Consider the following 17296-nt stretch of genomic DNA (forward strand, 5'->3'; position numbering starts at 1 on the left):
AAAACATTATTTCTACTTCTCCTCCCTGGTAGTTTTCTATGACTTTCCTATGTTTCCATACAAATCGGCTCTTTCAATGATTATAAAGACATGCAGCACAGTGTTAATTCAGTTTTCTGTTTAATGTATCAAATTATCCAGGCTCTCTTCGCTTTTTCCATTGTAATATTTACGCCAACCCAAATTCAAATAGTAAATATTTCATTTCAACCAAGTCAGTGTTTGTAGCAAACTATTAAATTAGCAAAACATATGTTATTCTCGCATTTAATTTCTGACAACAGCTGGAGTTTCATAACAATGTTTGTCTCCAATGTTAATCTTATGGAGAAATACGAAACTTTAAAGGGCCCTAGGGCTTCACTCTCTAATTATTTCCCTAAAAAGAAAGTTTCCTGCAAAACTTCACGTTACGCTCTTTCCAATGACACCAAAAACATGTAAATCCGGTTCAATAGTCTCGGAGGAGTAATTGTCACAAAAACCCTGCTTGCGTATTAAATAAGTAACTTAATAGATTAAAAAATAAAACTCGCAGTTAACTGTGCACAAATCCATTCCGAGTAACGGCGAAATTAATTGTCATCACGAAGGAAAACAGGTTGATTACCAAGAAAATAATTTAATCTCCGAGAACAGCTGAAAGAAAACGGTTAAAGAACTTATTTCTCCGCTGTAACGACATTAAGCGTGGATGGCAATAAAGCTTTGGTAAATGCATTTCTAAGGAATGGGAAGATGAAAGAGAGAGAAGGCTTTAGGGGAGAGATGAGGGGGAAGAGAGTACAGTTATCGAGTAACTCTCTAACTCTTTCTCCCCCCCCCCCTTCAACTAGGACCGGAGCAAATGTCATTAAACTCTGTTAACAATCAAACCCCAACATTCGTAACTCTTGAGAGCCTACCCATGTGTGTTTTTGCACTTGGTAAAACAATACTTGGAGTGTATTCATGTGGAATTGTTCATGTTAAAATAGGATACTTCTAGTCATTGAACATGTTAACGCTACTTGGGTATACTAATGTTTTGCACGCACTGTTAAATCCTCGAGTATCACGATTCTCATATATTCTATTAAATCACTATCCTCTAATATCTATTAAATTCTGCCCTGTTTTAATGAATGACTACAGATTAAGAAATAATTTCAATTATCCGATTACTACAGTACTTCACAATCTAGTTACATAAACATAGAATTTCGTATATTCGTATATAATTAATTATGGCTTATAAATGAATGTAATAACGATTTTTGAAGTAGGGTCTGTGTTTAATTTCAACCCTCAAATTTATAGTTATTAATTACGTGATGATGTCTCTTATTTTTTTACGAGAATTAAATACTTTATAATACAATCTACGAGTATCACAGCAATCTTTTTAAACTATCGAATCGCACCTTTGGTAACAAAATCAGTGTAATTTTAAACAGTAGCAAAATTTAGAGGGATTTTAAAAACAGTTCCTTAAAGTAAGGCTTGTATACTATTATTCCAATATGCGCGAACCTGAAATATCGCGAATCTATCACTCTATTCATCAAGCTAAAATTAGTTGTACAAATATAAATCTTTCCACTACATCCACTCTTTAAAAATATTTATCATATACATCTAGGACTAAATGTCATGTTTGATTTACAAAATACTTGGCAAACAGCTAAGTAAACATAGTACGGCATGATACTTAATGTAATTGGTGACCTTGAAATACAGCTTGTACGAGTGAGTGTTCGGCTACATGGCGTGGGAATTGATTAGGGAATGAGGGAACATGGGCTACATGAGTAATGGGGCATTTAGCTTGAGCAACGCGAAATTTGTAGCTTTCGCAATTTGAAACTACAGGTTAAAAAATAAACATTTTCATGTTTGATACAAGAATTTTATTTCAAAATTATTCTATTTCCTTTGGGATCCAAACCATGCTATGGTACGGATTAATCCTAAACATATGTAGTCATCTGGAGGCTAACTACTGTAAGACGTTTATTAAATAACTTCTTGATCAGAATTTATTGTAAAATTGTGTGAACAACAAGTATAAATACTAACATTTCCCAGCCACTACATTCGATTTTAATCAGTAAGTTCAGAATTTCTCTCAACCTACCCGATATTTATAAAACCCGATCCAGTCGTTCTTCCCTATTACCCGCACATAGACAGTCGCTACCCCTCACGAATTGAAAATTATCCAGCAAACGTCATTAGGGTGACAATAAATTGAGAGAATAACCTTTAAAAACGCTGTGTATCTGGCTTGCGAAAATATTTTAACCCAAAGATTAAGGATGAGTGTAGGATTAATTTGTCTTTTAATTAATTAATTTGACTTTTGTACGATTGTACCAACGATCACATAAGACCAAAAGTCTTGGTATTGTGTGATCGTTGGATTGTACGTTGCTAACTGACTGATATCAGAGGTTTCTCTACACAGGACCAATTAATCAAGTCCAACGATCAAGAACAGCAGGCTCCTGTTTGTACCATTGTTCCCAGAATCGAAACCGCGACCTTTGTCCAGTAACCATTCAACTTCCCAGCTACAATGTATTGCTATAGTGAAATAATCACGACTTTCACTACCATAAGCTTCCAGTAATGTAGTATAACGCATGACGGCTTCTGAATACATAGTCCTTTATCTAGCTTATACAGTATTTCCAAAGGGTTTCCATTCTGCGGTCAGTCCATTTTGCAGTCAGGTGTGGATGGGGTGCGAGGAGGGTATAGGGGTGGGAGGGTTTCCATTTTGTGGTCAGGTTTCGATTCCTAGACTGCCTGAATAAACTGAATGAAAGTCTACTAAACATAGAATTGTTTGCTGATCACAAGTCCAGAGCAGCAACAGTTCTTGATTTTCTACAGATTTTGGATTACATGTTCAAGATAAGTTGACGAATCCACTTTTAGAACGGACAGCGTATTCATAACTCACAATACATGTATTATTCACTTATTTGGAACATTCAAATGTTAGCTTGCTTCTTATCCGGGCAAAGTGCAAACATTGGTCTCTGATTCCATGCTTCCCAAGTCAACATGGATTGTACAAGTTTGTGTAAATTGGCCGCTACAATTTTTGAATTTCTAAAATCAGCAGCACCAGTCTGTAATTTCTCAGATCACCCTGTTCTCCTGCAGTACAATAGACAGTGTTGTGGTTGTGCACTGCGCAGTACTGAGACAGTAATTGCTAGCGCCAGTCTCCCGTAGACGTCTCTCTCTTGACTCGTGACTGTGAAAAGTGAGTTTCGGCCGTTGCCCTCGGCGTGGTTAACGGTGCAACCACTCTCTCCGTTACTGCGGTAAAAACGCTCCAGCGACCGCTACAATAGCTATTATAGCTGTCATAGCTACCATAGCTATCATAGCTGTCATAGCTACCATAGCTGTCATAGCTACCATAGCTACCATAGCTACCATAGCTACCATAGCTACCATAGCTACCATAGCTACCATAGCTGTCATAGCTACCATTGCTGTCATAGCTACCATAGCTACCATAGCTACCATTGCTGTCATAGCTACCATAGCTACCATAGCTACCATAGCTACCATAGCTACCATAGCTACCATAGCTACCATAGCTACCATAGCTACCATAGCTACCATAGCTACCATTGCTACCATAGCTACCATAGCTACCATAGCTACCATAGCTGTCATAGCTACCATAGCTGTCATAGCTACCATAGCTACCATAGCTACCATAGCTACCATAGCTGTCATAGCTACCATAGCTGTCATAGCTACCATAGCTACCATAGCTACCATAGCTACCATAGCTACCATAGCTACCATAGCTACCATAGCTACCATAGCTACCATAGCTACCATAGCTACCATAGCTACCATAGCTGTCATAGCTACCATTGCTGTCATAGCTACCATAGCTACCATAGCTACCATAGCTACCATAGCTGTCATAGCTACCATAGCTGTCATAGCTACCATAGCTACCATAGCTACCATAGCTACCATAGCTACCATAGCTGCCATAGCTACCATAGCTGTCATAGCTACCATAGCTACCATAGCTACCATAGCTACCATAGCTACCATAGCTACCATAGCTACCATAGCTACCATCACTACATACCGTAGAGAGCGAGGAAGAGATAGCTTCCGTCAACTTGGGCCGGTGGAGAAGGCTACTTGGCATTTTTACATTTTGAAAGAGAACGGTCCAATACTTGTTAATTTTATTGGTAGGCCTACTTTCTAATGCCATCGTACTACTAGAAACTGTCATTTAAAAATGTTAATCTCACATAGCAACTATAAATTTGAAATCCCTTAGTTTTTACATTTTCAATGAAATGGACCAATACATTTTTCATGTAACTGTCATTGCTGCATTTGGAAAGTATGATTATTTAAACATAATCACAAATTTGAAATAAAGATCTAAGATCTAGTCCAAAAGTTGGTTAATATGACTACAGTAACCTTTTGACATTATGAGAGGGAAGCTCCAAAACATTGGTATTTTAATTCATACGTCGGAATGTTGCTAGAAAGAATCCTAACCTAGAACCTTTATTTTTTAATACTTTTTTAATGGAATGGAAACCATACAAAGTAAGTATTTTAAGCCAAATATGAATGGAGATGAGTGTAGGATGAGTGGCACGATCTTGTAGTCTTGTAAGTCACTATAAGGCCGACTTATTCCTTAGACACAGCTGTTAAATAATTACCCAAACAGCTAATGGCAACTAAGGGACCTACAATTTATAGTGGAATCCGAACCTCATTTTTGCCTTGGTATATACGAATTGGTCTAACTATTAATTACTATTAATTATTATTAATTACTAAATCATAATCACAAATTTGTAAATCATAAATCAAGAAACAGACACCAAAATATATCGTGAATCTACCCAGGTCAAGGTTTAGATAAATCACCTACTTTTTAATTGCAAAATTCAGATAAACCCTAAAGTTAAATCTCCAAGTCCGATTCCACAGCATGTATGTCCTATTCTACAGCGTGGATCTTCGTACAGTATTTAAAATTAACACAGTAGTGACCAATTATTCTGTACCAACCCGATAAACACAACTGTAAATCAGAAATCAAACCACCCATGATTTAACACAAATCCCAAAAAATTATCATACACGATACAGTATTTACATTTGGGCAAGTTTTTGCTGCTATAAAGTAAATAAGGGAGACACAAAGCGCGGGGTCGAAGCAGGTTATAGCGCCAGACACACAGCTGGTAAACCCCCTCAGCCCCTTTCAACCCCCCCCCCCCCCCGCCCCACAATACACGGCGGTTCACTGTACTGTCAGGACTGTTAACATTTTCTTGTGTTCTTGGATGTTACCACTCACAAACAAATCATCAGTTTTTGGTTTCTGATAGTTCATGCTTAAGGTATAAATTTGAGGTATACGTATTGGTAAACAGCAATTGTCATCAACTGAGTTTTAATTGTTTTATTTATGCATTCATTTTACGGTATTCCTGTGTGTTGTAGCTTGTTGTGTCTGGTCCGCCACCTTAAGGTTCTTAATTATATTTCAATTATATTTTTTAATTGGCAGGTAAAAAAAATGTTGATTATATCCTGTATATAGGACAGAACGGTTTTGTAATAAATATTTAACAAAATTTTTATAGTAACCGTGGTATAACTGCACTTTTATACAAGGTGTCCCATAACTCTCTGGACACATAAATATAGCGTTATTCCTTAGGTCAAGACAAACACATTTCGGGTCTGTGGTGCCTAGTTTTCCGTCTGTCTTTATATATGTGTTTTTTACAAAAAACCTAATAACTAGTAAACTGTTTGAGAGACAGCGTTGATATTTTGCAAACATGTTTATCTTATTTAAGACCTATTATCGTCGTAAGTTATACTAAAAAAATCATTGACCGTTTCAAAATGGCGGCCATTTAAAATATTGAATGCCAAATTTCACGAAAACCGTTAACTTCACAAAAAAATCGTAAGAGACAAAAAGTTAGTAAATTTTATGTTGTTTTCAATGATACCTTATTTGTCAAGATTAAATAAATAATAACAGAGAAACGTGTTATTTTCGTAACGAATGACCACTTTTCTCCATTTAAACAATGTAAAAGGAGTATTAGCATTGTTACTTGTGGTTACTTATGGTTATGGTACTTGTTTTGACACATAATTTGAAAAAGAATTCTAGATGTTGTTAGCAAACAGTCTTAGATCCAAACTGGCAAAATAAGCAAGAAAACTTACCTTAGAATCGAAAACTTTACTTTTTGTTTCTTCTTTGCTCTTTTGGCTGAGACTTTGAACATCGCATTTCCCGCAACGTTAGTAATAAAAAGAAATATAGTAACCTACTACAATCCACGTTAAGCATCGTTAACAACTAATAATACACGTGAGACAACTGACAGGTGAAGATATTTTTCTTATGCGTCAACACGTATCAGCGATGTAAATAAGAGCCAATCGCAAAACTGCATTTTACATTTCTTCTACGCCAAAAGGCCTGTTTCTATAAGTCAGCATGAGGGAATTTAGTTGATAACTGCGCTGTAGCTCGATTTCTTTTATTGAACATTTCTGATTTACTCTATTGCTTGATGATTATTTTTATTTTCGCTAACAATATTTTATTTTTTGCCTTTTTCACAGGTCCGAACGTTTGTTTAAAGTTACCTGTCATCACCAGGTGTTTTATAGAGCCATTCCACTTGACAAAGGTGTCGGATTGTACTTAAACGTCTGGCGTTTAAGAAGTGATTGACTAACAAACTACAAATGTCCACAACAACCCTCCAAGTCCAACTCACACACACATAAAATCAACCTAAAACAATCAAACTACAATCTCAACTATTATTATTTTGCATTATGACATGAGGACATCAAACAGTACAACCCGTTCAGTTGAGGGTGTTATTCGATATCTGATGCAGGGGGGCTTTGAAAAGAGAGCGATGCAACAAGAGAGGGGGGAGCGGGAATACGCCAGACAAGATTGATGATCTTTATATCTCCCTCTATCTCTGTCACACACTCTCTCGCTGCCCCACACGATCACACGCACACACCGTGTAGTCCTATTCCGCCCGAGTTTTATTTCGCCCGGAGCCTAATTACTCCCAATTCGCCCGCGGTCCCAGATTAACCCCTATAATCCTCCGCTCTACCTGCGTCAGGAGTCCTATTCCATCCACGGTGGCGAAGCCCCGATCACCATTTGCTATCTTTTATGTAAATTTATCGTCTGATGAGATTACAGTATGAGAGCACAAAAGTTTTAAGTGTTATTAGACAATTTTTTTTTACTTTTCGTATACAATGTAATGTAGTAGTTTATGCAAGGAATGCGTTAAGATAGTGGTCGTTTACTCTTTTTACGCGAGTTGCGTACACTAAGACTAGTAAAATTGTTGGTTAACCTAGAAGTAATTGTAATATAATTTCTATCAATGGATTCTTATGTAAAAATGGCTGAAAAAAACTATGGTGAAAAGTCTACCACTCTACGGAGGTGCGTTGGCCTTGTATGAAAGTTTCTGTTTCATAAACTTATCTGAATAAGGTTCATACTCACAGGATGCAGGAAGAATTTTTTTCATTTTATGTCACTGATGGTTAATTGTTATTCATTGTTTTCTCTCATGTACATTGAGACTTTTATAATGCTTCGTGGCGTACTTGATCTCCTGGGCGACCGGGCAGAGCTTTAGGAACGTCACTAAGTTTTTGTGGTATAGATTTTCCATTTCGAAAGTTTACTAAACATTGTTTTTGATAATATGCTTTCATAGCAGGCAAATCGAACACATTTTGAAACCGTATTTTGACTTTGTCAGCCCATTCATCATTACGTTCGCTGCACTTGTATAGCACTGATGTTCTTAAGTTTAGCGTCCGAGCTTCAATCCATTCGTTTTTTCCTCTGTTTGTATGTTAGGCTTAATTCAGCTGTGCACAAAAAACAATTACTTTTGAAATCAAAATATGTTTCACTAAAATGTGTCGAACGGGAACAACTCGTATCATCCTCCTGCTTTCTGAATGGAGACTTTAAATTAATAAACTGCGCCCTACATTTTTTATGAACTTTTTGACCAACAATTACATGGAATTCAGTTATTTTCCTTGCCTTACAGGTCGGTGTATTGCTTCAATTCCTTTTCCAGTGAGATATGACACCTCACAACTGTCGTGTATAATTAGTTCACAAATAAAACAGGTTTCGATATTCATTATTTTTCTATTTTACAATCGTCATACTAAGGGGGATTAACATGAAACTCTTGAAAGTAAACTAAAAACATGTTGAAATATTAACAACAAAAATTAGAGCTCTCAGTAGGAACAAAACAATCATTGTTGCCAAGTTGAAAACCATAGCTCAAAATTTCCCTGAATTACAATAAATTATTAAAATTGTTTGACAAAATTATTTTCCTGTAAGAATGTAAGTAATTACCTTAACTTAACTTATTATATACCAAAAGTTGCGCAATTTAATTCTTTAAAATTTACTCATTTACTTATTTAAGCTACCTGTAATAGTTTAGGACTTATTGGCTAAAAACATAAATATTTCCGGTAGCCATTTTGAAAAACCTTTCATACAAGGCCAACGCACCTTCGTAGAGTGGTAGACTTTTCACCATAGTTTTTTTCAGCCATTTTTACATAAGAATCCATTGATAGAAATTATATTACAATTACTTCTAGGTTAACCAACAATTTTACTAGTCTTAGTGTACGCAACTCGCGTAAAAAGAGTAAACGACCACTATCTTAACGCATTCCTTGCATAAACTACTACATTACATTGTATACGAAAAGTAAAAAAAATTGTCTAATAACACTTAAAACTTTTGTGCTCTCATACTGTAATCTCATCAGACGATAAATTTACATAAAAGATAGCAAATGGTGATCGGGGCTTCGCCACCGTGGATGGAATAGGACTCCTGACGCAGGTAGAGCGGAGGATTATAGGGGTTAATCTGGGACCGCGGGCGAATTAGGAGTAATTAGGCTCCGGGCGAACGCACACACACACACACAGCAAACCAACAACCACGTGATAACAGACAAGAGGAAAATGCCTGCCAAAGTGCTCAATGCTGCAAATGTTAATTGATATCGAGAAAAACAAAGATTGTAACCAATTAGTTATGTTCTTAAACAAAACATAAGAAATAATTGTAAATTTTCACATCTGTCGTTCAACATCAACGTTTGTACCAACATTTAACAATTTGACCAATTTTAGGCCCATAAGTCCCTTATTGAATAATTTTACAACAACACTTTTTAATTTATGTAATACCCAATTCGACAAAGTAACATTTTGAAGATTATTTTTTGACCAATCAAACTTAAGGTGAACAAATTTTTCATTATGAGATGGAAGTTTGCACATAAATGTGTGGTATTTCGGCCAAAAAAGGACAAGTGTATGATGTAACTAAATGATTTGATCTTGATCAAATAGGTATCTTCCAGTGATATGTTATCAGATAAGGCAAGTTATCTTACACTTAATGATGATCCTTCGGTTTTTGACAAAATGTGACTTTTCCAAAATACGGGTTTCAGACTATATGATACTGGTTAGTGGTCTTAGTTAAGACTTGGATATAATAAATCACAACAACTTTTTACACTTAAAGGAAATTATATCTGTCAAACCTAAAAATACTAAAAGATTATTATTGATGACAATGTCATAACATATAAAAGTAAAAATTTAGTAACAACAACCAAAAATGTGACGTTCATTTGTATAATCCTATGGACCATTTTGCTTCGCTATCACGTTCACAGTGCATATAACATAACCTAAATTCAAAATATCACTGGACCATTTTAAATACATTATTATGATACCACAGTTAACTGTAAAAATGCATGAGCGACGGAAAATAAAATGTAAACACGACTGATGGGTTAAGCGACTCAACTATCGTTGGATGAAACATGTAAATCACCGTTGAATTGATGAATATTTGAATGGATTCGTGCCACAACATGTTTTAAGTTTCACAAGACTGCTGACGTTCAACATTGTTAGCTTTGTTCTATCGAGGCATACAAAATCGAGAATATACATTACATGAATGCACGCAGCGACCGCTCCAAAAATATCTCTTTTGGCACCTCATTACACGTGCTGAGTTATTTTTTTATTTTTATTTAGTAGGTTTTTTTATATACAGACATATTCCAAATCAAATTTGTTCTCATGGAAAAACTTTATTTTGGCTTATTTATCCGATGTTCTTGTATACTCTTTATTCCGTGATCTTACTAACACAAGAACAAATGGTTCTTTGGCTAGGATCAAAATTTCAATGATTAAGGAACGCAGGACCAGGTTTTGAACCATCAAAAGCTACTCACTTTTCTTAGGACAAACCCGGAGATCTTGTGATTGTTAGGAGAGCACTAAAATGCCCTACATCCCAAACACACTACTTAATGATTAGCTAGTTTGTACTGTATTTTACAACCAACTCACACAATAAATTGCTCGCCACAATTCTTAAACACAATACACAATCATGTGTTCAATATTGTACTTTCTAAATTACGAAAACCAACCTCTGACAAATCCATCACTTTCCACGACCCAAAACTCCAAACAGCACCACAAACCTATATACCCCACAGGAAATACCTATTACATTACTATGTATGAGGCCCAAGGCCGAACTGCGGCTGAAGTAGTGAAAGTTTCCAGAAGACCGCGTGTGCTTGTGTGAGAGTGTATGTTACGTAAATGTGTGATTGTGTGTGTCGCAAGCTGCCCAGGTCGCCTTGAACTTGTCCCCGCCTCGCACCACACGGCATGCGTAACTATCACGTGGCAAGTACACGCCCTACCACGGTCACTACAGGGATTTTGTCCCAAATGTATAACATGTGATTAATTGCGAAATCGACTCCATATCAAGTTGACTTTGGCAATCGCGGATATAGGCATTTACAAGCTCAGAAGAGATCTTGGTCTTCAAAACCCCTTTTTGATATGTGCAAATACCTATGGCGGAAAAAACACATCGAAGTAAAAGTATAATGTTTGAATATAAGTATTTCCAAGTAATGTGTTAATGTGTTAAGGTATGAAGTTTGGTGCTATCCATCGATGTTAAAACCAAACTTAGACTATATACATCGATGGTGTTATCCTCGGGAGATGACCGCGTTGTCGTACTGGGCGATGTTTCAGACGCGTTGCAACGATCCATCTGACAGGGACATGCTACAATCTACTGCGGTGATGAAAACTTGAATTATATGCCTCGAAGATGTATTGCTTTAACCCATCCAACTAAGTTCATCTACACAGTACTCGAAGACTAAGATTCGACACAATATTCCAACTAGACCTAAAATGAACAATGGATAAATGGGACCGGCTGATTCATTGTTCAGAACCATTCATAGAAAGTCCAATGAAAGGACAGCTGGGTCCGGATTCGAACCTTGAAACCCTACAGGTTTTTCGGGCTCGAACCGATTCTTCAAATTTACATTACAATAAAGTGTGCATTCTTATAAATCAACAATAAGGGACATTTTTTTAATGACCTATGAGCGACTTTAAAAATGTACAGGATGGAATGGGATTTTAAATAACAAACTGTGGGATAAAGATGGACTTGTGAAATATTATCCTTGACTGGGATTCTGGGAAGATTCACTGCGTTATGGTGATCAACAACTCCTGCTACATATTAATGTCGAGTTTCTCAATTTGACTGTATAAACGGTGCATTAGGAATGTACGCAAAGACTATTCCTTTACATGTAGCAGTGTCTTCAACAAATCACAGAAGAGGAATTTTAAGTAGGATTCTCAATATTTAGAACATTAATGTAAACAGAAGCATGTTCATCATTTAACCCCTAAAGTTAGGTGCACCGACAAAATTCATGAATTAGGCAAGTTGAACAATACAGTATTAAGCTAATTTCCCCTTCCATGGTCCATTATCAACTCTTTATCAGTCCACAGAAATAAAATTGGAACACCTCTGAGTACGAAAAACAAGTAAAGAACTCAATCTAAATAATTAATTTAATGCAACCAACTTCGAATTCCTTCAACTTTGCTTTTCACACAAAATAACGATTTTTCATCTTTTAGCATGGTGAAGTTTACACACAGAACGTTTAATTGTTAAAAAAATCATCTTAATAAGTTAAAAATGTGATTTTTCACTGTCAATGTCTTGGTGGTGTGCTGTAAAGGAAGTAACAAGAAATTATTTAACAGCTACGTAAACAGTTTTAAAAAGATACACAAAGTGTTTAAAGTATTTTAGACGTGATTTTGTAAATAAAATACCACTGCTTAGTTTCTATAAATATCCTAAGCTTGTCCACCTGTCAAAATGCCCAGCTCAATTAGAGCCAAACAACACGTAACACGTCCTTCTGAGGGACTTAAGAGTTAAAAACAGCCTAATTACTATACATTCACCTGACAAACAGCTCAAGATGAACATCGTTTAAGTAAAGAGCATGACTGTCATTACTGTTCACTGTTGTCGTTGGTTCCGTTACTGTTTTGCCCCTTGATTGCGTTTTGATGACTCCCACTTTTGATTTGAGGCGCACCGTTACTCGCTCGCCAGATAATGTTGGTTTTTGAAGGGTAATTTTTCAAATCGTTTGATATGGTTTGTTAGCCTTTTAGGTTTTACCGCATCGGCATAGAGGGAAAAGCTTGTAGCGAGCAATTTATAGGAATATATTTTTCCTACAGTTACCTGACAAAGTGATCTTTCTTGCACTGATTAAGGTACGCCAAGTAGCGAATTGCTTCATTTACTTACATTTGCCGCATTCATTTTACTTTTGCCACACTCATTTTTTGCCGCACTCCAGTATTCAAACCAAACAACACAAAACAGCGTGCTTTTATTAGCCACACGTAATATGTGTACGCTTGAAAATACGTTGGGAACACTTAATACTACGACTTGACTACGATTAGCTGGTGCAACCATGTGCAACGTTTCCCCATCTCGTTCAACGCTTTTATCTAACGTAACCTAAAAACGTGTTGTATAGTGTTTGAAATAATAGTTATTTATATGCTTAATAGTAACTGTAGGAAACATTAATGTGTAACGCAAGTGCAAAGTGCCACTTCGCACACTAGTTACACAAATAACTATTTCCTAGAAGATCTAAGTAGTTTTTAGTATCTAGTAATTGTGCTTCAATAAATAATTTTGATGGTAAAATACTAAATTATTTCGACATAGTTTAGTTAGCTATGTGTCACAATATTTATTTAGTTTAACGTCACCATAGTTTACTTATCACAAACCCTATTATCTCGGGTAAACTAGACTTCGAACAAACTTCTCTAATAGACTGAAAGATCAATGAAACTTTTACAATCTACATTTTATGTTTAATGGGAACAATCGGAAAATAATACTTTTTTTAATATCTGTTTTGTGTTGTGAACGAACCGATTCATAAATTCAGAAAACTATTCCCTGTGTACTTGTCAAATCTTCGTACTAAGGAATTGTACTGCTACACGCATGTATTTGATCAGTGAACTCGCTCTCTAGTTTTTGCCAAAACCAACAAATCGATTAAGTGGTTTTTCCTAACACTATTTCATATCAAGAGACAACATCAATTTAATTTGTTTGAATATTGATTAAGAATATTGAAAATTAGCTTAAGTTCTACTAAGGTATATTTAAAAAATATTGGGGATATTAAATAATAGAACTTCATCGATAATATTTTGGAAAACTTACCTTGATCATAGTTTGTTATATGTCACCAGCATCGCCTGAAAAACAAAGTTCCAAGTTAGAGATAAAGTTATACGATTATAGACAGAGAGCTTTGAAAACCACCACAAAACACTTAAATTCTTCGACTTATCGTAGTCCAAACTGACACAAAAAAAGTTGAAAATCAGTGCTAATTGAAACTGGCGATATACGAGCAAAACGAATGCAACTGAAAACCAGTATGCTGGGGCAGGAGAATGGGATCAAAAGTTGATGATCAACTTGACACAAGTTGCCATGGCGATGTTCTAGCCTCCCCTGTCCACCCGTGCTGAGTACTTAACTTTGAATGCAAACATTAACATTTAACGTAAAATATGTTACGTAAACGTTAACATTATTGGTTCAAAGCTGGATCCTTATTAACAGTTAAATAGTTTATGAGCTCCATTTTTAAATACAACTATAACAAGAACAGCGAAACATTACGTGTAATTATTACTTTCGTAGTTAACATTGTAAATTTAATTTATTCGTTTGCCTCGAGCTGTTTGATTTTCGATTGATTAGTTTATTAGTTTTAGTTTATAAATATTACTTGATGTAAGGTTAATAATATTTATAATGTAAAACATTTCACGAAGAAATAATTTATGAAATGAAATACCCGATAACTTACAGCCGTATTCTTAAAATGATGTAAAGATGCTTTTACCATTCAAAATACATCAACACTACTGCCGTTACGTAAATAGCTGCACATAGAAGGGTGACACTTTTGAAGCATCAATACCGAATCACGATTCACGGGGAGCAAATAGTCATACAGCTCGTTGTAGTTCTATCTTTATGATACTGTATGTTCAAATTCACCTATATTGATTATTTTACTATGTAATTCCTTCCTACATGTCTAGAGTCATACTGGTAAAATAGGTTCGAATTAAATATATTGTAGCTATGAAATACAGGTTTAAAACATTCTAAGCTAGGCCTACAACTTTAGATATCTGAGTGGTTTTAGTGCTCGCCTGAAAATCAAAAGGTCACCACTTCCAGAGGAGTCTGAAACCTTTTGTTCGAAACTGGACCAGCTGTCCTTGCACGTACAGTCTGTGTCAAGGTTATTAATAAATTGACCTGGCTAATGAAACAGCTGATCAAAGTTACAGAAGGCACACTCCATTCTACACCTTCCCTTTAGGGTTTAAATACATCCACTTGCGTACATACTATGTAATACTGTAATAAGTACAAACTATGACGAATGTTTACACAAAATTAGTTTAACTATTGCACACTTATAAATATCAAACACAAACACAATCTTTCACACCAATTAATAACGTAAATGTGCTAAATTATGAGACGAAGTAAACGACAAAATCTATAACAATATTTAGAACTACATTATCACTTATTAAAACCGAACCAAATTCGCACACAGATATTTTAATGCTTTTAGACTTCTAAAATGGAAATTATGCTGAAAACTAGGACAACAACGTAGGCGTGGTTGAGAAGTAAAATAACTTCCTCCATCGTCCAGGCCCGGTAAAGCGCTCCGCTGACAAGATGCGCTCCTTGACCTAGAAGGTAAATCGATTAATTAAATATTCCGCTGCGATAAACGCGGGAATGTATAATGAATGCGCGGGAAGCCGAGGGCCGCATATAGTCATAGCGAAGCGCAGTGGGCGAAGGGGGTTTTAGTGGCGATTTGAAGTAAATTGCACAAGTTTTTCAGCTATTTCGTGTTAAAGCACTTGTTCGAAAGTATTTTTTTTACAACTAATATAAAGGTTAAATACCTGTTGTACTGTCGGTGATTCGTATTTAGTCTGCGACCGAGGTTTCGAACCTTAAAGGTTCATTTTTAAGCTTACAACTAAGTCAAAAATCATCTTCATCTCTGTGGGTTGTGAAGCCACAATTGAGTCCTCAAATAGTCAAATAGCCGTTTTTAGTTCTCTAAATCATCGTTTTCGTGTAACTTCAAACAGGGAACAGAAAAAACATTGTGATCATTTTTTCGTTTCGTTACCTCAAATTTTTTTAATGGCACATTGGTTTACGCTACCATCACACGATTAAGCTATGTTTTTAAGCAACAGAAATGTAAACAATGATGACGACTTGTAGCCGAAAATTATGTGGTCTAATTTTTATACGATTAGAAGGTTATTTCCACAGTATGATGAATATAGTTGTTTATCACATGGAGCGAAAAAGACGTTTTGGTCAATCGTATTTCCAAGGGAGGCGCGATTGTGTACCAAAAAGAGCCACTTTCGTTCATAGTGATGGAATGTAGTATAGGTTCTTCAACACAGCAAGCACCCTAATTAAATATGACACCCCTTGCCAACCGCGCAGCGTTTAACAAACATCGGTCGAACTAAAAAAATACTTTCTGTAGTAAGAGCGAATAATGTTTGCTAACAAATCTATATATAAAGCCAAAAGTACCCATGAACTTTTGAGAAAACTACAAGTCACACCCCCATAAACCATATACTTAAAATGTTCGGCATGACGAGAAACCTTGCGCAAAATTATCCATTATTTCATAAATAAATTGCCCTATAAGGTCGTAATTGCTTTCCAAAGGGAACTTTCTATTTACCTAATGTTAAAAATACCTCAGCTGTTATTATTTGTTTGTATTACCATTACTGTATTCTGCTTTGTTTATTTCAGCTTAACTTAACCAATCAATAGTTTTATTAATACTTATGTAGTAAACGGGGTGGAGTCCGTGGGTAACAGTTAGTTTATATAATTGTTTTTATGCCACGTGTTATAATAAGGTAACGTAGTAACTAACGTTTAAAACTGATGACGAGTTAAAGCAACGATTAAAACTACAACTGTATGCGTCGCAAAAATTACTAAATCGTACGACTTTGATAGGCGCAATTTAAACACCTTTTAACCAAACAACAGAGCAAATTTTGTAAAAAATAAAAAAAATAGCACTAACAACGTAGTTAATTTTATAGCTCAGTGCACATTTAACCAGAATATTTATCAAAACATTTCATTTGCTCAGTGGTTATAGCAAACAAACAAATTTAAAATACATCTTTCAATGTCATGCAAAACGGCTGTATTCGCACCTGACGTACAAGATAAACATTTCATTTAACATTCCACTAGTGATGTCGTAGATGAATAACATATGACAGTGGAATAGAAAATACAATAGGTACAGCACGACGACTATTCATGGGGAATAATTTAGTTCTAATTAAAACTGCGTTTTAGAATTACTATAGTTAACCCACTGTATATAAAAACGACCAAATCCTTATTCTGTTCATACAAGATTTAATTTGCGAATACGATAACATTACGGCGTAGCTCTAATTTGCAAAAATCACTAATTTCATAAAACACAATAAGTATAACGTTAATTATACAAGTATGCTTATAATTATATAACAAAAACAAATATACAACGTTTTGTTCTAGGTCAAACTGTATTCTAATTACCTAAAGTTAAATTAATACTGTGTAACACATTACTTTAG

General features: G+C 35.5%; 1 protein-coding gene across 1 annotated transcript in view; it reads right to left on the reverse strand.

Annotated features, from left to right (window-relative positions):
• Positions 1-17296, reverse strand: part of LOC128988632 (uncharacterized) — a 203317-nt gene that overhangs the window by 117339 nt on the left and 68682 nt on the right. Inside the window, exon 3 of the mRNA XM_054410104.1 lies at positions 13785-13819. The gene's annotated coding sequence lies outside the window, so the exon portion shown is untranslated. The remainder of the gene's footprint in view (positions 1-13784; positions 13820-17296) is intronic.

This window comes from Macrosteles quadrilineatus, unplaced genomic scaffold (genome assembly GCF_028750875.1).
Source record: "Macrosteles quadrilineatus isolate MER2022 unplaced genomic scaffold, UCM_ALF_1.0 Scaffold_3__2_contigs__length_128488019, whole genome shotgun sequence".
Taxonomy (NCBI): Eukaryota; Metazoa; Arthropoda; class Insecta; order Hemiptera; family Cicadellidae; genus Macrosteles; species Macrosteles quadrilineatus.